Here is a 24,131-nt window from a genome sequence, read left to right as displayed (position 1 = left end):
CCAAAAAAGCCAGTTTTTACCACAGGAATCAACATGTTTACAGCCTGGTTCAAAAAACGAGATATATCTGAGAAGTTGACGGCCCCTTCTCCTCACACTGTGGGGGGGGGGGGGGTGAATTTTTTTATAACTCATCGGATTTTATTCTATTAAGGAAAACGACTATGCCCATATTTGGTTGTGTCAGATTTGATTGACAGCTCTGCGCGGTCAGCAGGTCAGGAGGCTAACAGCTTGATCCGTCTTATTTCTCCTCTTTCTTACTTCGTTTGGAGAGTTTGTTTAACACATATCTGACAACATACATGGCTTGCTGTGCGGTTAACAGACCATCCAACAAGTTGGTGCTTCAGTTTTCTTCGGTAAGTGATAAAGTAGTGTTATATTTACTGCTTACTCATGTGTCGGTATTTATATTTACGGACCTAGCTTGTTTAGCGTTAGCTTGTTAACCAGCTGGCTAACTGTGTTGCTCATTATTTACATTATTTACATAATTTATGTTTAAATAATTCAGGTTATATTTGTTTCATGTTAAGATGAAGTACTATCCATAATAAACTGCTTAATTTTTCCTCACAAAATCTGAGACCATTTGATGTGGAATATCATTGCGTGAGTGAGAGAGCTGAAAACAGCATGATTACAATAATGTTTATCTTCTTAACTTTGAATAGATGTTGATTACCTGAATACTGGACCTTTGTTGCCTGGGTAGTACACTGTTGAATTTATAAATATGCTCTTACACACAGATGAATACAGAAAAATAGATGAGAACAAACAAAATGATTTAATGAATAACTGATTTTTTCTCTCTTTCTTTGCCATGCTGAAGACCCCTCACTAAAAGTCCATGTTCTCCTGGATCCATGTCACATGCTCGAGCTTCTTCTGAATGACTTTTCAACAGTCAAAGTTCTGGTGAGAGAAGATGTCCAGCAGATAGGACAGCAGTACATCAACGAGCTCCACAAGCTTCAGGAGGAGGAGGAGGGTTTGCACCTTGGAAGACTGTATTCATGCTGTTCAAATAAAACTAGATCTCCTCCAAACAACTTGCAATCAAACCATTTTCTTCCCATTTTAAAACCCTTTGTCCAGTTTAGATGGGAGAAGTTGATATTATGTGATATTGATCTGGGAAGACTACATTTCTAAATCATTTTTAACTGTGTTTTTATTCACAAGTTATTGATTTTATTTACTCTCCATGTATCTTGATTTAAGAATGGGGCTGTGTTTAAGGGCATAATTTTGCCATGACTCTGTTCCATCCCACTTTCAGAAATGAACTACATTACTATTTGGTAAAAAAACATGTTGAAAGAATAAAAAGTTGTGTAAAAGTAGACTTCCTTCCCTAAGCTATTGAGTTGAGCATTAATGCACATTTTAGTCTTGTCCTTTTAAAATCTGAAATGTATACACATAAGTAGACATAAAGGAGTGCATTTATATAGAAATATTTATTTAATCTGAAAAACAACATTAAAAAAAGTCTGTTTTTACAGCAGAGATGAACATGTTTACAGGTTGGTACAAAACAATAGGTGTGATTAGCTCATGTCTCGATGGACACACACTGTACGGGGGGTGAATGTTTTGATGACTCATCAGTTTTGATTTGATGAAGGATAAGAGTTATTCACAATAAGGTGTGTAGCTGACCTGATTGACAGGTGGGCGTGGTGTAACGGTTTGTCAGGAGGTTTAAAACCCGCCTCAGCTCTCAGCCTGTGGGTGACATCACTCAGGCCATCCGGGGGAGACCTCCCTCACAGCGAGCTGTTGAAGAGAAGAAACTGAAGTCCACCCCAGAAGAACCAACAAATACAGGTGTTGTTGAGGCTCAGGTTTCTTCCTCTGTCTCTGCAGCTCTCTGGGCACCTCGATGGACCAGTCACCAATAATCCACACTGTGTCTATAGGAGAAATACAAAGGTGTTCAATTAATGCCTCAGACAAGACAAAATGTACAGTTAACTACATGTGACAGCTCAGGCTGTTTTTTTGTTATGAGCCACATCTGCAGGAATAATATTGAACAAGGTAGCTGCAACTCATCATAATAGATGCCAGTCTTCAACACTATTTTTTCTAATACTTAGTTTTTGGTGTGAAGCTGACACTGTCCACAGACTCCATGACTTCACGGGGTTCAATAGAAAACAAATGTCTTATAATAAATACTAAATAATTATTTTTCAGTTGTCATGTTCACCTCATCGCTGTTGACATCAGTAAATATAAAACACAGACATTCCTCTTTTTGTCAGAACAGTAACATGAACTGTATGCTTTGTAATATTGATTTCTTCTGGATGTCTCATTTATTTACAGTTTATGGATAAAACTTTGTTAATGTATTTCTCTGCTAACACTGACAAAGTCTAACTGCTCTGACAAATAACTAATAAACATAGTTGTATATTTAAAAAAGTGTAGTTTTAAGACTTTAATTAAATATTTGTGTTGAATATAATTCGTTTTAACTGTGTTGCAGAAAAGTTAAATGTTAACTTACTGTTTGTAGAGTTTTCTCAGGATGAGCAGGAATAGTTGATGATAGCAGCCTAGCTGTTAGCTATGCTGTCAAGTGGACTGCTAACGTCGAGCTGAATGGGCGGAGTTAAATCCCGCCGGTCTTACTGCTGTGTCACAGACGGGTCAGGTTTCGTCCAGTAATATTTACAGTGTATGATGTTAATATACAACATGTTTTTTATTAATCAATAATACTAATTACAGGGGAACCCATTTGAATTCCATGTGAGATTGAATGAATTAAAGTAGATTTGAAGATTTCCTCCAGCCGCATTCATTGTACTTTTATTTTCCTGAAGAAAATGATTTAAAAAATAAATGAACTTAAAAAAGGTGAAAGGTCAATCAGCATGTGTAACAAAAGATGTTGCATGTATATAAGCACAGGTACAAATATTCAGGAGAAGAAAAAGATTACAAATGGAAAATAAAACTTATAATAACTTGTGACAGTAAATAATGAACCTAATAAACAGCATCTGAATATATTCAATAACATATGTAGATCCTTAAACACAGAAAATGACTCATCATGGAACCATTACCTTCAGATAAGTACTTAATGATGTTTAAATTAGAAATCCTTTTTTAATGCCTCCCACGAGATTTGTCAAGGATGAAATCCCTCACATCCTCCAATGATCGTTTGAAAGTCATCTCCGAGAATCATCAAGTACTTAGCTGCACCTCTGCACATATGTGAATATGCAAATGAGCTATTTGCCTTGGGTCACCTTCATTGGCAACAGATTTCTGCTCTGGTCATTGATATGTACGGACTGTCTCCATGTTATGTAGTCACACAGCTGTGCTAATAATTCATGACATGATTCCAATCAAATAGTTTCAACTTGGACAATATTGGAACAACTATCTTAAAAACTAAGAAATCCAGATCTGTGAGGACAAGGAAGTTTGAAGAGTGTACAAAAATATGAAAATATTGGGTATAGTTCTAAGAGCCCGACCGATTGATCGGTCAGCAAATAATATCCGCCAAGATTAGCGCATCACGTGGCTATCGTTGTACATGGAAGTTTATAAAATTTGAAAATATTGGTTAGTTTTAAAGGCAGGATTGGTGATTTTCAAAAACTAGCATGATTTTTAAAGTAGCATTCTCTCAGTGCTCCATCTGCACCCACCCCCCTCCCCTCTATGCTCCCTCAAAAGCCAAGGGAGACGGGGAAGGCGAGATTAGTTCATCATATCAAACATCGGTCGGGCCCTAGTTGTTTTAGCTGATAACATGGAGTGAGGGAAGAAACTGTATTTGTACATTTCTTCTTTATTTCTGCTGACACCTGTTCAACAGTGAGCCATTGTTATGTTATTTACATATTGGATGGATTACTTCATTTTGCCTATTTAAATTCAGATTTCCTAGGACTCTGGACGTAGGGGTGTTGAAGGTGCTGCAGCACCCCCTCAAATCAGGCACGTGGTTACAACAACCGGCTCATAAAAACGTTTACACCTTTGTTTGCCACTTTTTATGGGATATGTAGATGGAACTCGTCAATGCCTGCTTTAGTTTTCTGTTTACTATAATAGTCTGTGACTGCTTTCTAATGAGCGAGCAGAGTGATACAACTCGCAGGTCGGATTTTTTCCATTGTTGCACACACATTAAGGTGTTTCTGAGGTTTTCAACATAATCACAGAAATAGAAGAGATCTTATCTGTGAGACCGAGCAGAATAACTTTTTATATGTATATATCTCTACAAATAGTAGATTGAGTAAAGTTGTAGATCAACCCCAAGCTCTGACATAAACACAAGCAATAAGTAAATGAGTATCTTATTTTAAGCACACAGAACACTACAGTTCACACACAATCCTGTCTGATAATAGTTTTAAACACAACTTCTGAGAGAGTTAGTCAAATTCCCTAAAAAATAATTATTCTCAATCAAAACTTAAAGTGTTTTTTTTTACATTAAAAAGTCCTTTTTTCCTTCAGAGGGCTCAGAGTAATTAATAAAATGGGAATGGAGCTCAGCGTAAGTTCAGGCAGGAAGACTGTTTTTATTCTCCCACACGTTGATTCTTTTTCCTTCATTCAACATCATTGCTCCATCTCCCTGCTCTGGTGATCAGCTGATTGAGGGTGTTTACTCTTTAAGTAATAAAACAACCAGATTCTGCCGCAACCTCTCTGAACCAATCATCCTGCTGCTGTGAACATTTTAAAACAATTTCTTTCTCTCCCACAGTCAGTCTGTCATTTCGGTGCGATCGCTGCAACCCTCCTTCCCAACAGTCACCTCCATCCCAGCTCAGCAGAGTTCAGATACAGCCTCAGAAACCCACTCCGCATCACATCCTGCATTCTTCTATCACCACCAAAGTCTAGACTCCTCAGGGGGGTATCCTATCCTGCTGTTGGCCTCGCTACCCCTCCAAGTGCATGAAGTCATCATGACAGAGTCCAGTCGCCAAAGACATTTCATATTTATCTTTTCCTGAACTGTTAAAGGCTTTATATGTGATTTTTCACACTTAAATGTAGCAGAAATCAAGTATATCCTCTGAAAATAACTCTATGAGTCATGACTGTCTACAATGGGTGTAACACCTGAGTCCCACTGTCTGTGATGTTTTCCTAGCTTTCCAAGTCCTATCTTCAGTTTGTTTATATCGCTGGCACGGCCGGCCGGCTCATCCCCTCACTTATAAAAGTTGTTTAATTGAGGGACAAGAGAAAAGAAGAATAACATACTGTACTCACTGCTTAACTGTGTTTCTAGATCACGCTCATTTCAGGTAAATTTACATGCAGTGTGAAGATTCGAGTATAATAAAGATCGCTAGCATTAGCATGCTAACACAACAATGCACAGCGAGTTGTTTTGGTTTTAATGCTGGTGCTCAAGGGCGACATCTGCTGAATCAAAAAATCACACAATCTGCCTTTAAATAAATATGAATAAACTCTTGAGTCTCTAATTGAACTATGTTTAGATGACAGCGTGAATGTCTCCATCGTGGTTGGCAGGTTGCTGTTATAGCAACTTTCCGGAATTAACCAAAAGGAATCAAGGTATCAAAGTATTGCAGCAAAATAATTCCAGTCAAACAGACCAGCACTGCACCCCAATTTCGACTTATCAACTTATTTTTGTCGCTCGTTTGCAGTCAGGCAATGGTACAACCATGGAACAACCCCTGGAAATTTTGTTTGACATTCTTGCGGTCAGCAAGAATTACAAACAAAAAAAAACGAAGCAAAAGAAATAAAACTTCATCACCTGCCATCAATTTGCAGGGCATTCGTTCTTGTCTTCATCTTCCTCTTCCTCTTGTTTTCTGGGTTGAATACTCCACTGCAGTTTTACGTTAGCCAGGTCCTTCTCAGACATCACTTCACCTAGCTGTGAACAAAGTTAGTAATTTGAGAATCTACTTTCATAAAGCACAACATAATACAATCTTGTTTTTCCGACCAAAAGTGACCATATGCAGGGTGGATGTCATAGACTGTAAATATTAAAAGATGACGCCTGAGGGACGTCACCCATCTGTTACTGCAGGGGGTGTTGGAAGCTCATCGATGGCAGTCATCGTGCAGGAAATGCTGTCTCAACCTAACTTTCACTCAACCTAACGACAGGCTGAGAGCTGAAGCTGAGGCGGGTTTTAAGCCCCTTGACAAACCATTGCACCAAACCCACCTGTCAATCAGGTCAGCTTCTCCCCTTATTGTGAATAACTCTTATCCTTCATAAAATCAAAACTGATGAGTTATAAACAAAGTCTTCCCCCGTAAGGTTTGTGCTGATCGAGACATTTTGTTACTCGATACTCGACTATGTACAGGATTTTTCACTTCTACATCGGCTTAACTTTTCCAACACTGGAGGTTGCTGCTCGGTAGATGCACAATGTTACATCCGTATCCTCTTTAACAAGTAACCGTGGTTGAGCATATCCTGCCTCATCATGAATTTGTCTATAAATGGGACCATAGTTTGCAAGAATGTACATTATGCTTCATTAAACACGTTTTATTATTTTTTTAAAGGATCAAGTCCACATTATTTCACACTTGAAGTTCACTTGGGCTTCCACACTTACAGAAAACTCCAAGAGGAGCTGTATATGTGAACGCAAACAGCCAAATATTTCGCTCGGGCTTCACCCGGAGTTTCTCCTGCCAGACCCTGAACTCTGAATATTCTGCATTCTCACACTTGCTCACCCCAACTTAATGCAGAAAATTTTGTAGGGGGCTGACAGAAAGAAAATGCGGGTATTGTTTGCTTTCAGACATGCAGCTCGCTCAAAAAACTTCAGGACGTTTTCAGGAGTTTTGTGCATGTGTGAAAGCACCGACAGTTTTGGAGGGATAGCATCTCTAATATGACGACACCAATTATGAGCTTCTTCTGGTCTCTTCAGAAACCAATACGTGACATCACAGAGACTATTACCAGGTTTAATACAGTCTGTCTGCAAAAAAATTGTTCTCATGATTTCAAACATCATGAAGTCACATAAGCCATTCTCTCTAGTATTTGTTTCTTCCAAATATTGCCAGTTACTTTTAAAATACACCAGGAAGTGCAATTTCAGCACTGAAAATGTAGGCTACATCAATGAAGGACCTTCTGGAGACGCAAATGATTTCTACAAGTATTCACATCTACAGTTGTGCTTTTATCACAGAGACTTTGAATGGAAAGCGACTATGTGGGCGGAGTTTACCTTTTGTAGGAGCTGGGTGTTTAAAGCGGGATTGGAGAGGTCAACATTAGTCTTAATCTTCATCTTCAACTTGTAGATTTTCTTTTTGGGGACTGGTCCGTCTGAGAAACATGCAAACAAACCAACAAAATAATATTTTTGACTGGCAAGATAGACAACAGAAAAGTGTACATGAAAATAATTTATTTTGTCACCTGTTTGGCACCAGAAGGGTAACAGCTTTGAACATTTACTGTCCCCCCATGTGTAATCCTGATAACAGTACACACAGTACTGGACAGAATTGTAGTTATTTGGCTCTCCGTGTCCCCAGTTTTTGAAGGAGCTGTTTCTGTTGTCGGACCACCTCCATGGTTCTCGGTACATACCAATCCAAACTCGATGAGGACCTTTTACTGTCCCCAGATCTCGAGCTTCCGGTTCAGTCAGCATCATAGCCAGGTCTGTGTGGTGATTTCTGCAGTATTCCCGGGCATCCGTCCAAGTCATTGCTTTTTGAATTAAGACAAATGTTCTCTGGCCTGGAGGACTTGCAGCTACATAAAAGATAAAGGATGGCAAATGTGAGAAGATGGCAGTGTTTAAAAAAAAAACAATTCAGATCTGTACAGATAAGTGGAAATGTTTAAGGGTTTTGGTGAACTTGGCCACAAAAACATTGGCAGCCACATAAATAAACTTGCCTGCCTTGCATTAGTAAGTATTTAAGGATTGTAAGGATACACTTTATTGTCCCCTGATGTTAATTGGTCTTGGACAACAGTGCCACACAAAATTGGACAATGTAGTTGTCCAAGTTAGACAATTTCCAAGACTGGAGTTCCCTTGCATTTTCTGGTAATGAAAAACAAGAAACTGCTCAATATTGGGCGCCAAGGACTTTTTTGTTGTTTTTTGTTTTCTTGTTGTTTTGGTCGAAAAAGAGATATAGTTTGATTTCTAAAGAGACTTATTTAAAGGTCCAATATGTAAGATATCTACTGAAGAATTGAATGATAAAGTGACCTTACTATATGATCAGACATTAAGGACACATGCTATGTTGAAGTGCTGGCTTCTCTGACAACAATGCAGCAGCCAGTATGTCCTCCTTCTAACTTTAGATTCTGCTCCTGAATGCTCTGGATTTGTTTGGACCAGAGAAGTAGGAGGTTTTCAGGTACCCCCAAATGGCCGTTATGAACGCCTCACAGGTTTCCAGGCAAACGGCAAACTGACATGTATTGCATCGCTGAAGAAGCAAGCGAACTGGTTCAGATATAAGTGATTCTACCCAACCTTTTTTACATATAAGCTGCACAATCAGAAACATGACGAATCTATGATAAATATTGGAGAAGAAGAGATAAAGGAGATGAAAGTGAAGCTTCAGTGTACGCAACATGAAAACCTGCATGCATATTGACTCTAGGGAGGAGGCAGCACTCTTCTATGTTTTGAATTTGGACTGCAGTACCAGTTTCAAATGCTAGGTGTCAGATTTACATATTGCTCCTTTAACATTAGCAGTTTGTCATAATGGGCGCAAAACATGGAGGGAAGAAAGTCTCCATAAACATTTTAAACATAAATTCATTTGATAACGTGTTCAGTGTGCCTGGTGTCAGTCTCCACCTGTCAGTCGTACTGGTTAACTTCTCTGTAAGTACATAAACTTCCTGGTTAGTCTTTAAAATTTTGCCAGTCAGGTGATCTGAGGTTTCTCTCTCTTTTGTTTTGTCTCAAGTTTCCCACAGGGGGCATCTCTCGAGGACCCAGACCCTCCCACTTTCAGTGGCCGTGAATTGGTTTTGTTCTTACGTCATCTTCCTCTAATTTGATTACACAACTGACGCTGTCTGTCATGCTCACATTGTTTTCTATTAACTTTATTAACACACTACTAATTCCCCATTCAGACAGACAGATATGACAACTGTAGACAGATGTTAAATGTTACTTTTGATTCTTTCAGTCTTTTCTTCTGTTTATGATACTTTTCTCATAGATTATTTTAAGTTTGGCTGCTTCATGAGGAACATGTGTGTTATGAATTGCAGTCTGTTTTTCAGTTGCTAAATGTATCTTACCGTTGTAACAAACAAAATAAAATTCCCGGTTGCAGTCTTCATCATCCAACGATGTATCTGAATTCATTACCACACAGTTCTCTTGTCCATAAAGGCTATTTGGCTCAGATTGTCTCCAGTTGTGGTTATCTCTTTCAGTGAATTCACCAGTACTTGACCATCTCCAGGAGTTTCTTTCGTTGCCACCAATTCCCTTCCAGGACAATGGGTCATCATGGAGTCCAATCCATGTGAATGTGGATTCTGTTCCTTTGAGCCTGTTATTGTCCGCCATGCTTTCAATGGTAGCCAGGTCAGTGTATTTCTCTCTGCAGTACTGTTGAGCGTCGGTCCAGTTCATCTTTAAGTCGATGTAGTGGAATTCACGGAGGGCATACAGGATGGGTGTGCAAAATCCTGGGGAACATGCTAAAGAGAATAATTGGCTGTTAAACATTATAATGCCTGTAACTTTTGATCAGAAAAATGTGTAAATGCATTTTTCTTTAAGGCTCAGCTATAATTGATCAGTATTGATCATTTGGACCTAAAGAAGCTAATGAGAACATCAACATAAGTCAGGCAAAGTGGGAGTCAGGCAGGGGGGGAGTCAGGCAAAGTCATTGACTGATTATACTTTTATTTCACATTTTAAAGCGTTGGAGTTTTTTTTTTATAGTACAAGCCACAATTTACATGAATACAGGACGAAAAAAGAAAATTATGTCCACTGGGGGCGCCGAAATCAACACAAAAACAAAGGTCCTTAAAGGAGCTTTAAGTTTTATATTTGATACATTGATTAAAAAATATAAGAAACCCAAAATAACCAGTCACTGACGGTTAAATTTAGTCACTTGAACATTTTAAACACACACTGCACACAAAGTTCGGACGGCTAAATATATATTTCTTTGTCTCGATTTTGTGGTTAGTGTGTCGATGTTGTCTGGAGGTGTGGAACTGCGCCCACTCAGGGCATCAAAAAGGTTACACTTGGGTGTGTGGATACAGGAGAACATTTTGAATATTTGCAGAGGAGATACCCACACAGTAATTCAACCATCATGTCACATGAAAAGTGAGATGAAAGATATTTTTTGTACATTGTGCAATGACAAACACATTTTGTTCGATTCTTTTCTATGCACTGATTAGATTAAAGATTTTACTGACACTGGGCCGGCCGCTACTGGGCTGGTTGAGGGGTTAGGTGCCTTGCTCAAGGGCACCACGGCAGTGCTCAGGAAGTGGACTCCTCTACGGCTACTAGATCAATTTTCCAGCTTTAGTGTCCTCCTCTGGCATTTAAAAAAAGAACATGATGGTCTACCATCAGCTCTGTGTTACTCTTTTGAATTATTTAAATAAAGATTAGTGACGGACACGTCGCTCATCAAAACTGGAAACCAAAATCACATCAACACAGAAAGATTTGAAGTTGAAACTCTTACCAAAGAAGGATAGAAGCAAGGGCAATCTGTAATCCATTGCTGATTTCTCTGAAAAAAATAAAATAATAATTGAGTAACAAATCTGAGTCTATCTTACAATGACATCATTAAAAACACTAAATCAAAAAAAATCCCACTTAATAAAATAACTTAACCAAATACTTCATAATCATTATGCAAGTGAATGCATTTGTACGGAAGCCCTAAAAGGAAAAGCCGTCGTCCTGTGATAATGAGATCATTTCAGCCGTTTACTCAAGTTCTCTATAAATTCACTTTATATCACAGGAAATCCAGCATTGTTATGCTGAGAGAAAGACACTAACAAGCCAAGGTTTCAAGAAAACAACAACAAGTTCACTCACTATCACGGGAAACAGAGTTAAATAACATGAGGCGATGCATGGCCACTTACGGCTTTTGAACATTTGGGTTTAAAAAAATGGCATTTTTAAAAGATATGTGAAGATGATGCCTTTTAGAAAGTTAAAACTAAAATACAGTAAAGGCCTTTGCACACTGAGTCCACTGCATCCATTTTTCAATTATTGAGAAAAATCAAAGTATGAGACCAAATGTCTCGTATTCATCACGCAGAGTGATCAAGCAGTGAAGATGATTTTGAATTTTAATAGTATAGAGGTATGAAAAGAGGTCACTCATAATCATATGCCTCCTAATCTATCTTCAAAGATAATGATATGTTTATAATAGATTTACTTACATGTCCAGTGTGAATGAAATCAAGCATTTGCACTCAGAAAATCAGAATCAGAAATCTGATTCTAAAATTAGAATTATCCTATTAAGTGACTATCGGTATTGGCTAATTTCTTTTGCAGATATGCTGATATTACTCGATTTATTCACCAGTCAAATAGCATTTTATGTTTGTATCACACTAGCAGTTCTCTTCCACCAGCAGAGGGCGCTATATGGATTACAACAAACATCACCCTCCAGAGTGCCAAGCAGTGATGCACTTGCATGCACAGTTACTTTCAAGTCGAGTGACCATCTTGTCTTCATTAAATATCTTTTCCACGTTGTTGATTACTACATTTGAGGGATCAAAGCTAAAGATGTCTGTGTTTTATCTATATCTCTACAAATTGAAGATAGATCTAATAAAGATATCGGCCAATATATCTATATCTGATTTCTTCTCTTCCTAATATAGATATCAGTATCTGCCTCAAAAATCTCATATCGGTCGGGCCCTACTTTGGACCAATCTGAACAAAATTCTAACTGCAAATAAAGTGAAGTTCCGAGTTCTTATCAAAACTGAAACACTTTATAACCTGCCAACAGCAGCATCCACAAGTCCACCTACATCATGCTTTTAAAGGAAAATGGTGGGCTTGGAGGAGAAGAGTTTTAAAAATTCTGTTTTTATTATTTATGTCCTCTACACTGTAACTATAACCACATACACACCCATTATAACACCAAAAAAACGTTATTGTTCAAAACCACTAAAATGTATTTCTTTAAATGACTGCAACACAAACAGTTGAAAGAGCTGAGAACAATGAAAACGTAAAGTGAGTGAAAGTGGATTTAAAGATTTCCCCCATCCGCTTTCATTGTACTTTCATTTACCAGAAAAAACGATTAAGATCAACTTAAAAAAGGTGAAAGGTCAACCATGTGATTATGGAGGTGAAACAGATTATGCATGTATAAGCATGGACACAAATGTTCAGGAGAAGAAAAAGATTACAAATGGAAAATAAAACAGAATAACTTGTGACAGTAAATAATGAACCTAATAAACAGCATCTGAATATATTCAATAACATATGTAGATCCTTAAACACAGAAAATGACTCATCATGGAACCATTACCTTCAGATAAGTACTTAATGATGTTTAAATTAGAAATCCTTTTTGAATGCCTACCAGGAGATTTGTCAAGGATGAAATCCCTCACATCCTCCAATGATCGTTTGAAAGTCATCTCCGAGAATCATCAAGTACTTAGCTGCACCTCTGCACATATTTGAATATGCAAATGAGCTATTTGCCTTGGGTCACCTTTATTGGCGACTGTCTCCATGTTATGTAGTCACACGGCTGGGCTAATAATTCATGACATGATTCCAATCAAATAGTTTCAACTTGGACAATATTTGAACAACTATCTTAAAAACTAAGAAATCCAGATCTGTGAGTACGAGGAAGTCTACAAAAATAGCCGATAATATCTGCCGACATGAGCGCATCACGTGGCTATTGTTGTACAAAGAAGTCTACAAAAATATGAAAATATTGGTTAGTTTCATAGGCAGGGTTGATGATTTTCAAAAACTAGCATGATTTTTAAAGTAGCATTCTCTCAGTGCTCCATCTGCACCCACCCTCCTCCCCTCTATGCTCCCTCAAAAGCCAAGGGAGATGGGGAAGGCGTGATTGGTTCATCATATCAAACATCGGTCGGGCCCTAGTTGTTTTAGCTGATAACATGGAGTGAGGGAAGAAACTGCATTTGTACATTTCTTCTTTATTTCTGCTGCCACCTGTTCAACAGTGAGCCATTGTTATGTTATTTACATATTGGATGGATTACTTCATTTTGCATTGAATTCAGATTTCCTAAAGAGATCAATGCAAAAAAAGCATGTGCTACGTAGAATGCAAATGAAGTGAAGTCAGGGTGTGACAGCTGTGCAAGGATTTATCCCTCGTTGAAGGCATTGGGGAAATGTGTGCTTGATTCAAGGACGTGGGATGTAGGGGTGTTGAAGGTGCTGCAGCACCCCCTCAAATCAGACACGTGGTTACAACAACCGGCTTATAAAAACGTTTACACCTTTGTTTGCCACTTTTTATGGGATATGTAGATGGAGCTCATCAATGCCTGCTTTAGTTTTCTGGTTACTATAATAGTCTGTGACTGCTGTGACGAAGCTCTAACACACATAAACACAAGAATTCAGTAAATGGATAAGTCTAAACTATCTTATTTTAAGCACACAGAACACTACAGTTCACACACAATCCTGTCTGATAATAGTTTTAAACACAACTTCTGAGAGAGTTAGTTCAATTCCCTCACTAAGCATTAAATAAACACCTAAAAAATAAATATTCTCAATCAAAACTTACAGTGTTTTTTTTACATTAAAAAGTCCCTTTTTTCCTTCAGAGGGCTCAGAGTAATCAATAAAATGGGAATGGAGCTCAGCGTAAGTTCAAGCAGGAAGACTGTTTTCATTCTCCCACACGTTGATTCTTTTTCCTTCATTCAACATCATTGCTCCATCTCCCTGCTCTGGTGATCAGCTGATTGAGGGTGTTTACTCTATAAGTAATAAAAAAAACAGATTCTGCCGCAACCTCTCTGAACCAATCATCCTGCTGCTGTGAACATTTTAAAAGCAGTTCTTTCTCTCCCACAGTCAGTCTGTCATTTTGGTGCGATCGCTGCAACCCTCCTTCCCAACAGTCACCTCCATACCAGCTCAGCAGAGTTGAGATACAGCCTCAGAAACCCACTCCGCATCACATCCTGCATTCTTCTATCACCACCAAAGTCTAGACTAATTAGGGGGGTATCCTATCCTGCTGTTGGCCTCGCTACCCCTCCAAGTGCATGAAGTCATCATGACAGAATCCAGTCGCCAAAGACATTTCATATTTATCTTTTCCTAAACTGTTAAAGGCTTTATATGTGATTCTTCACACTTAAATGTAGCAGAAATCAAGTATATCCTCTGAAAATAACTCTGTGAGTCATGACTGTCTACAATGGGTGTAACACCCGAGTCCCACTGTCTGTGATGTTTTCCTAGCTTTCCAAGTCCTATCTTCAGTTTGTTTACATTTTTGGCACGGCCGGCCGTTGTTTAATTGAGGGTCTAGAGAAAAGAAGAATGACATACTGTACTCACTGCTTAACTGCGTTTCTAGATCACCTGATCATTTCAGGTTAATTTACATGCAGTGTGAAGATACGAGTATAATAAAGATCGCTAGCATTAGCATGCTAACACAACAATGCACCGCGAGTTGTTTTGGTTTTAATGCTGGTGCTCAAGGGCGACATCTGCTGGATCAAAAAATCACAAAATCTGCCTTTAAATAAATATGAATAAACTCTTCAGTCTCTAATTGAACTATGTTTAGATGACAGCGTGAATGTCTCCATCGTGGTTGGCAGGTTGCTGTTATAGCAACTTTCCGGAATTAACCAAAAGGAATCGGGTATCAAAGTATTGCAGCATAATAATTTCAGTCAAACAGACCAGCACTGCACCCCAATTTCGACTTATCAACTTATTTTTGTTGCTCGTTTGCAGTCAGGCAATGGTACGGACCAAAACACAGAGCTTAAATGGAAACAGCGACAATTGCAGATGCTGGTCATGCAATTTATCTCCAGGATAGATAGTTATGATGGACAATTGGACAAAACTTTCTTTAAACAACCCCTGGAAATTTTGTTTGACATTCTTGCTGACCATAAGTTATTAAACTGAAGCAACAAAAAAAAAAAACCTTCATCACCTGCCATCAATTTGCAGGGCATTCGTTCTTGTCTTCATCTTCCTCTTCCTCTTGTTTTCTGGGTTGAATACTCCACCCCAGTTTTACGTTAGCCAGGTCCTTCTCAGACATCACTTCACCTAGCTGTGAACAAAGTTAGTAATTTGAGAATCTACTTTCATAAAGCACAACATAATACAATCTTGTTTTTCCGACCAAAAGTGACCATACGCAGGGTGGATGTCATAGACTGTAAATATTAAAATATGAAGCCTGAGGTTGGTCACCCATCTGTTACTGCAGGGGGTGTTGGAAGCTCATCGATGGCAGTCGTCGTGCAGGAAATGCTGTCTCAACCTAACTTTCACTCAACCTAACGACAGGCTGAGAGCTGAAGCTGAGGCGGGTTTTCAGCCCCTTGACAAACCATTGCACCAAACCCACCTGTCAATCAGGTCAGCTTCTCCCCTTATTGTGAATAACTCTTATCCTTCATGAAATCAAAACTGATGAGTTATAAACAAAGTCTTCCCCCGTAAGGTTTGTGCTGATTGAGACATGAGCTAATCAGACCTATTCAATCTTTTAACCAGGCTGTAAACATGTTATTTTCTGCTGTAAAAACTGGCTTTTTAAATGGGTGTGTATGTGACTTCAGGTGCCTCTGCTGCCAGCCTCAAGCAGATACTCGACTATGTACAGGATTCTACATCGGCTTAACTTTTCCAACACTGGAGGTTGCTGCTCGGTAGATGCACAATGTTACGTCTGTATCCTCTTTAACAAGTAACCGTGGTTGAGCATATCCTGCCTCATCATCAATTTGACAATAAATGGGACCATAGTTTGCAAAAATGTACATCATGCTTCATGAAACACGTTTTTTGTGATCAAGTCCACATTATGTTAAACATTAACATCACCACATTAAGTTCACTTGGGATTCCACACTTACAGAAAACTCCAAGAGGAGCTGTATATGTGAACGCAAACAGCCAAATATTTCTCCTGCCAGACCCTGAACTCTGAATATTCTAAATTCTCACACTTGCTCACCCCAACTTAATACAGAAAATTTACTAGGGGGCTGACAGGCTCTCCGTCTCCCCAGTTTTTGAAGGAGCTGTTTCTGTTGTCGGACCACCTCCATGGTTCTCGGTACATACCAATCCAAACTTGATGAGGACCTTTTACTGTCCCCAGATCTCGAGCTTCCGGTTCAGTCAGCATCATAGCCAGGTCTGTGTGGTGATTTCTGCAGTATTCCCGGGCATCCGTCCAAGTCATTGCTTTTTGAATTAAGACAAATGTTCTCTGGCCTGGAGGATTTGCAGCTACATAAAAGATAAAGGATGGCAAATGTGAGAAGATGGCAGTGTTTGTAAAAAAAACAATTCAGATCTGTACAGCTAAGTGGAAATGTTTAAGGGTTTTGGTGACCTTGGTCACAAAAACATTGGCAGCATTTGGAAACATTGCCTAAGTACTGCTGAAATGTGCCATATAAATAAACTTGCCTGCCTTGTATTAGTAAGTATTTAAGGATTGTAAGGATACACTTTATTGTCCCCTGATGGAAATTGGTCTTGGACAACAGTGCCACACAAAATTGGACAATGTAGTTGTCCAAATTAGACAATTTCCAAGACTGGAGTTCCCTTGCATTTTCTGGTAATGAAAAACAAGAAACTGCTCAATATTGGGCGCCAAGGACTTTTTTGTTGTTTTTTGTTTTCTTGTTGTTTTGGTTGAAAAAGAGATATAGTTTGATTTCTAAAGAGACTCATTTAAAGGTCCAATATGTAAGATATCTACTGAAGAATTGAATGATAAAGTGACCTTACTATATGATCAGACATTAAGGAACAATGCTATGTTGAAGTGCTGGCTTCTCTGACAACGATGCAGCAGCCAGTATGTCCTCCTTCTAATTTTAGATTCTGCTCCTGAATGCTCTGGATTTGTTTGGACCAGAGAAGTAGGAGGTTTTCAGGTACCCCCACACAGCCATTATGGACGCCTCACGGGTTGCCAGGCAAACGGTAAACCGACAGGTATTGCATCGCTGAAGAAGCAAGCGAACTGGTTCAGATATAAGTGATTCTACCCAACCTTTTTTACATACAAGCTGCACAATCAGAAACATGACGAATCTATGATAAATATTGGAGAAGAAGAGATAAAGGAGATAAAAGTGAAGCTTCAGTGTACGCAACATGACAACCTGCATGCATATTAACTGCATTAACATGCATATTGCAGTCTGTTTTTCAGTTGCTAAATGTATCTTACCGTTGTAACAAACAAAAGCAAATTCCCGGTTACAGTCTTCTTCATCCAACGATGTATCTGAATTCATTACCACACAGTTCTGTTGTCCATAAAGGCTATTTGGCTCAGATTGTCTCCAATAGTGGTTATTTCTTTCAGTGAATTCACCAGTACTTGACCATCTCCAGGAGTTTCTTTCATTGCCACCAATTCCCTTCCAGGACAATGGGTCATCATGGAGTCCAATCCATGCCTCTGAGGGTTCTATTCCTTTGAGCCTGTTATTGTCCACTTTGCTTTCAATGGTAGCCAGGTCGATGTATTTCTCTCTGCAGTACTGTTGAGCGTCGGCCCAGTTCATCTTTAAGTCGATGTAGTGGAATTCACGGAGGGCATACAGGATGGGTGTGCAAAATCCTGGGGAATATGCCAAAGAGAATATTTGGCTGTTAAACATTATAATGCCTGTAACTTTTGATCAGAAAAATATGTAAATGTTTTTTTTTTTTTTTAAGGCTCAGCTATAATATTGATGCCTCATTGGGACCTAAAGAAGCTAATGAGAACATCAACATAAACATTGATTATGTCCAATAGATTTTTCTAATGTCTGAAATCTCTGAAGGGAGGGAGGGTGTCAGACCAATTAGCTGATTACCCTTTTCTTTTACATTTTAAAGCGTTTGAGTCTTTTTATAGTAAAAAACACAATTTACACGAATACAGGACGAAATGAGCAAAGACATAAGAATTACTATTTTGTCCACTGGGGGCACCGAATTCAACATAAACACAAAGGTCCTTAAAGGAGCTAAACTAAAAAAACATCTCGTTGAAACTTTCTCTCTGCTTTGTAGTGATCATTTAGCCTCCTCTGGCATTTTCCTGCCACATAAAATAAAAAGAACATGATGGTCTAAAGTCCACCATCAGCTCTGTGTTACTCTTTTGAATTATTTAGATAAAGATTACTGGCTGACACATCGCTCATTAAAATTGGAAACCAAAATCACATCAAAACAGAAAGATTTGAAGTTGAAACTCTTAACAAAGAAGGATAGAAGCAAGGGCAATCTGTAATCCATTGCTGATTTCTCTGAACAAAATAAAATAATAATTAAGAAACAGATCTGAGTCTATCTTACAATGACATCATTAAAAACACTAAATAAATAAAAATCACTGTATATCACAGGAAAGCCAGCATTGTTATGTTGAGACAAAAACACTAACAAGCCAAGGTTTCAAGAAAACAACAACAAGTTCACTCACTATCACGGGAAACAGAGTTAAATAACATGAAGCGATGCATGGCCGCTTAGCGCTTTTGAACATTTGGGTTTAAAAAAAAGGCATTTTTAAAAGATATGTGAAGATGATGCCTTTTAGAAACTTAAAACTAAAATACAGTAGAGGCCTTTGCACACTGAGTCCACTGCGTCCATTTTTCAATTATTGAGAAAATTCAAAGTATGAGACCAAATTTCTCGTATTCATCACGCAGAGTGATCAAGAAGTGAAGATGATTTTGAATTTTAATAGTATAGAGGTATGAAAAGAGGTCACTCATAATCATATGCCTCCTAATCTATCGTCAAAGGTAATGATATGTTTATAGAAGATTTACTTACATGTCCAGTGTGAATGAAATCAAGCATTTGCACTCAGAATATCAACCAAATTTGGATGGCTCATGTTTACGAGGAAGAAATGGTCACCTCTCTCAGAGAATCCAGTTTTGTTCCATGGTTTGGTTACAGAATATTTCAATATCCAAATGAGCAACCTAACAAAGGTTGTAGGCCAACCTCTGCTCTTTGCTGTGCTGTGCTTGCCAACTATGAATACATGGAAATAGAAACAGTGATGGCACCCATTGGTTTGCTGAAACCTAAAGTTTGGCATTTTGCTGCCGCCATATTGGTTTTAGGGAGAAATAATGAATTTCAAATCCATCACTGTTGGTTGAACTGTAAGTAGATGTTTATCTTTACAGACTTTTTGTTGATTTTATAGACAAAATTACGTTGGCTGGGAAGTGCAAAAAATAATTACAAAGTGTGAAAACCTTTTGAAAAGCTTAATGCAAATTTACATTTTTGAAAACATTTTCACATTTTATAAAAGAGGATTACAAAAGCAAAACATAAAACCAATTAAAAACCAATATGGCGGCAGCAAAATGCCAAACTTTAGGTTTCAACAAAGTCAACAAACCAATGGGTGACATCACTGTTTTTATTTCCATGTATTCACAGTCGACAAGCACAGCACAGCAAAGAGCAGAGGTTGGCCTACATTTGTTTACATCCAGGACAAGGTGACCTTCATTAGGTTGTTCATTTGGATATTGAAATATTTTAAATCCCAACTTGTGAACAAAACTGGATCCTCTGAGAGAGGTGACCGACATCTCCTCGCAAACACGAGCCATTCCAAGTTTGGTTGATTTTCTGAGTGCAAATGCTTGATTTCATTCACACTGGACATGTAAGTAAATCTATTATAAACATATCATTATCTTTGACGATAGATTAGGAGGCATATGATTATGAGTAATGATAATGACCTCTTTTCCTTACCTCCATACTATTAATTTTACTATTTTTATCAATCTATTTTCTTACTTAATGCCATTGCACACTGAGTCTGTTTTTTTTGTCTCGTCTGAAATTGACACAAAAAAGATCTCATTCTGTGTCAATCATGATTGCACATAGACTCTGAAACTTTCGTCTGTCATTATTTGTTTCAGAACAGGTTGAACTGTCAGCTTCTGTTCATGATCAGTGTCTTTGTGGTAATTGGTGCTGTTCTTGTGTGATTCAGGTATAGAAAGCAACGTGTCAAGCTGGACCAATGACATCCTGAAATACACCTGGGAGTGATCGGGATAAATCCGCAGCTCCTTATCAACAGGTGAAACTCTTCTTTGTCAACAGGGGAAACTCTCCTTTATCAATAGGGGAAACTCTCCTTTATCAACAGGGGAAACTCTCCTTTATAAACAGGGGAAACTCTCCTTTATCAACAGGGGAAACTCTCCTTTATAAACAGGGGAAACTCTCCTTTATCAACAGGTGAAACTCTCCTTTATCAACAGGTCAAACTCTCCTTTATCAACAGGGGAAACTCTCCTTTATCAACAGGTGAAACTCTCCTTTATCAATAGGGGAAACTCTCCTTTATAAACAGGGGAAACTCTCCTTTATCAACAGGTGAAACTCTCCTTTATAAACAGGGGAAACTCTCCTTTATCAACAGGTGAAACTCTTCTTTATCAACAGGTCAAACTCTCCTTTATCAACAGGGGAAACTCTCGCTTTTGTCTTGTTTTCATGCTACATTTTGTCTCATACTGTGAATTTTCTCAATAATAGAAAAATAGACACAGCAGACTTTACTGTATTTTAGTTTTAAGTTTCTAAAAGGCATCGTCTACAAGTTCTTTGAAAATGCCTTTTTTTAAACACAAATGTTCAAAAGCCGTAAGTGGCCATTAACTCTGTTTCCCGTGATAGTGAGTGAACTTGTTGTTGTTTTCTTGAAACCTTGGCTTGTTAGTGTCTTTGTCTCGACATAATAATGCTGGATTTTTTGTGATATAAAGTGAATTTCTCGAGAACTTGAGTAAACGGCTGAAATGATCTCATTATCACAGGACGACGGCTTTTCCTTTTAGGGCTTCCGTACAAATGCATTCACTTGTATAATAATTTTGAAGTATTTGGTTAAGTTATTTTATTAAGTGGGATTTTTTTTTTGATTTAGTGTTTTTAATGCTGTCATTGTAAGATAGACTCAGATTTATTTCTCAATTATTATTTTATTTTTTTCAGAGAAATCAGCAATGGATTACAGATTGCCCTTGCTTCTATCCTTCTTTGGTAAGAGTTTCAACTTCAACTCTTTCTGCGTTGATGTGATTTTGGTTTCCAGTTTTTATGAGCGACGTGTCCGTCAGTAATCTTTATTCAAATAATTCAAAAGAGTAACACAGAGCTGATGATGGACTTTAGACCATCATGTTCTTTTTTTAAATGCCAGAGGAGGACACCAAAGCTGTAAAATTGATCTAGTAGCCGTAGAGGAGTCCACTTCCTGAGCACTGCCGTGGTGCCCTTGAGCAAGGCACCTAACCCATCAACCAGCCCAGTAGCGGCCAGCCCAGTGTCAGTAAAACCTTTAATCTAATCAGTACAATACATGGCAAAGAATCGAACAAAATGTGTTTGTCATTGCACAATGTACAAAAAATATCTTTTATCTCACTTTTCATGTGACATGATGGTTGAATTGCTGTGTGGGTATCTCCTCTGCAATTATTATATATATTATATATTATTATTACTGTTATATTTTTTAATCAATGTATCAAATATAAAACTTAAAGCTCCTTTAAGGACCTTTGTTTTTGTGTTGATTTCGGCGCCCCCAGTGGACATAATTTTCTAATTTCGTCCTGTATTCATGTAAATTGTGGCTTGTACTATAAAAAAAAAACTCCAACGCTTTAAAATGTGAAATAAAAGTCTAATCAGTCTAATTTGACCCCCCCCCCCCCCTTTACTGCCAAATCACAAATAGTCCGTGCTAGCCGCGGTCCGTGAGCGCCGCGCACTACGCCGTACTTAGCTGCCACGCTAGTCAATCATTGTGTTCACACAGCGCGCGCGCTGCGGTCCGTGTCCGGCACTCCGTTTCAAATACGCTGCGAGTCTATTTTCACCGGAGTACGCTACAGGCACGCGTCAAGCTGGACAGAATATGACTGCCCGGACAGGAAGTCAGACAAGGGAACGCACAGAGCATCCGGTCAATTTCAAAATAAAACACAACATAAGGACTCGCGATCATATTTTCCATCACTTTGTCAACATGACGTCAAAACAGGCACCGAATGAACAACAACTCATCTTCAGAAAGACAAAGCAACATGTTGTTTGCACGTTTTTGTCTTTATTCCTGTGGGATCTTGTAGTTCTCCTGTGATGTGTGTACAGCTGATCATGGCTCCGCTGTGCTGGCGTTCCAGAAACTGATCCAGTGTGAATGAGTGCGCGCCGTCCGGCGAAGCAAAACCGTGGCGCTGACGGACCACGGCAGGCACGGAGTATTTGTGAATTGGGGGTTAGAGATGTCAGACATTAGAAAGATCTATTGGACATAGTCAATGTTTATGTCGATGTTCTCATTAGCTTCTTTAGGTCCAAATGATCAATATTAATATTAATCAATATTATAGCTGAGCCTTAAAAAAAAAAAGCATTTACAAATTTTTCTGATCAAAAGTTACAGGCATTATAATGTTTAACAGCCAATTATTCTCTTTAGCATATTCCCCAGGATTTTGCACACCCATCCTGTATGCCCTCCGTGAATTCCACTACATCGACTTAAAGATGAACTGGGCCGACGCTCAACAGTACTGCAGAGAGAAATACACCGACCTGGCTACCATTGAAAGCATGGCGGACCATAACAGGCTCAAAGGAATAGAACCCTCACTGGCATGGATTGGGCTCCATGATGACCCATTGTCCTGGAAGGGAATTGGTGGCAACGAAAGAAACTCCTGGAGATGGTCAAGTACTGGTGAATTCACTGAAAGAGATAACCACAATTGGAGACAATCTGAGCCAAATAGCCTTTATGGACAACAGAACTGTGTGGTAATGAATTCAGATACATCGTTGGATGATGAAGACTGCAACCGGGAATTTTATTTTGTTTGTTACAATGGTAAGATACATTTAGCAACTGAAAAACAGACTGCAATTCATAACACACATGTTCCTCATGAAGCAGCCAAACTGAAAATACTCTATGAAAAAAGTATCATAAACAAAAGAAAAGACTGAAAGAATCAAAAGTAACATTTAACATCTGTCTACAGTTGTCATATCTGTCTGTCTGAATGAAGGTCAGCTTTTTATGTCACTGTACCAGAGTTTTTAACTTTCATACCAGTGATGCCTGGTGCATTATTCTCCAGGGGGGAATTAGTAGTGTGTTAATAAAGTTAATAGAAAAAAATGTTAGCATGACAGACAGCGTCAGTTGTCTAATCAAATTAGAGGAAAATTATGCAAGAACAAAACCAATTCACGGCCTTAATGTCTGATCATATAGTAAGGTCACTTTATCATTCAATTCTTCAGTAGATATCTTACATATTGGACCTTTAAATAAGTCTCTTTAGAAATCAAACTATATCTCTTTTTCAACCAAAACAACAAGAATACAAAAAACAACAAAAAAGTCCTTGGCGCCCAATATTGAGCAGTTTCTTGTTTTTCATTACCAGAAAATGCAAGGGAACTCCAGTCTTGGAAATTGTCTAACTTGAACAACTTGTTGTCTAACTTGTTGTCCAAGACCATTTTCCATCAGGGGACAATAAAGTGTATCCTTACAATCCTTAAATACTTACTAATGCAAGGCAGGCAAGTTTATTTATATAGCACATTTCAGCAGTACTTAGGCAATGTTTCCAAATGCTGTCAATGTATTTATGACCAAGGTCACCCAAACCCTTAACCATTTCCACTTATCTGTACATATCTGAATTGATTTTTTACAAACACTGCCATCTTCTCACATTTGCCATC

The 24,131-nt window shown here is 38.4% G+C and overlaps 1 long non-coding RNA gene across 1 annotated transcript; it reads left to right on the top strand.

The window, feature by feature from the left end:
* The first annotated feature begins 20,292 nt into the window (after positions 1 to 20,292).
* Positions 20,293 to 23,240, top strand: LOC136183187 (uncharacterized). The gene is made up of 3 exons (XR_010669020.1): positions 20,293 to 20,439; positions 21,360 to 21,407; positions 22,855 to 23,240. It is a non-coding gene; the product is annotated as an uncharacterized lncRNA (long non-coding RNA).
* The last annotated feature ends 891 nt before the right edge of the window (positions 23,241 to 24,131 follow it).

Source organism: Labrus bergylta, chromosome 17 (genome assembly GCF_963930695.1).
Source record: "Labrus bergylta chromosome 17, fLabBer1.1, whole genome shotgun sequence".
Lineage (NCBI taxonomy): Eukaryota > Metazoa > Chordata > Actinopteri > Labriformes > Labridae > Labrus > Labrus bergylta.
Note: the sequence above shows the minus strand (reverse complement) of the source record. Positions and strands in the feature narration are given on the sequence as shown.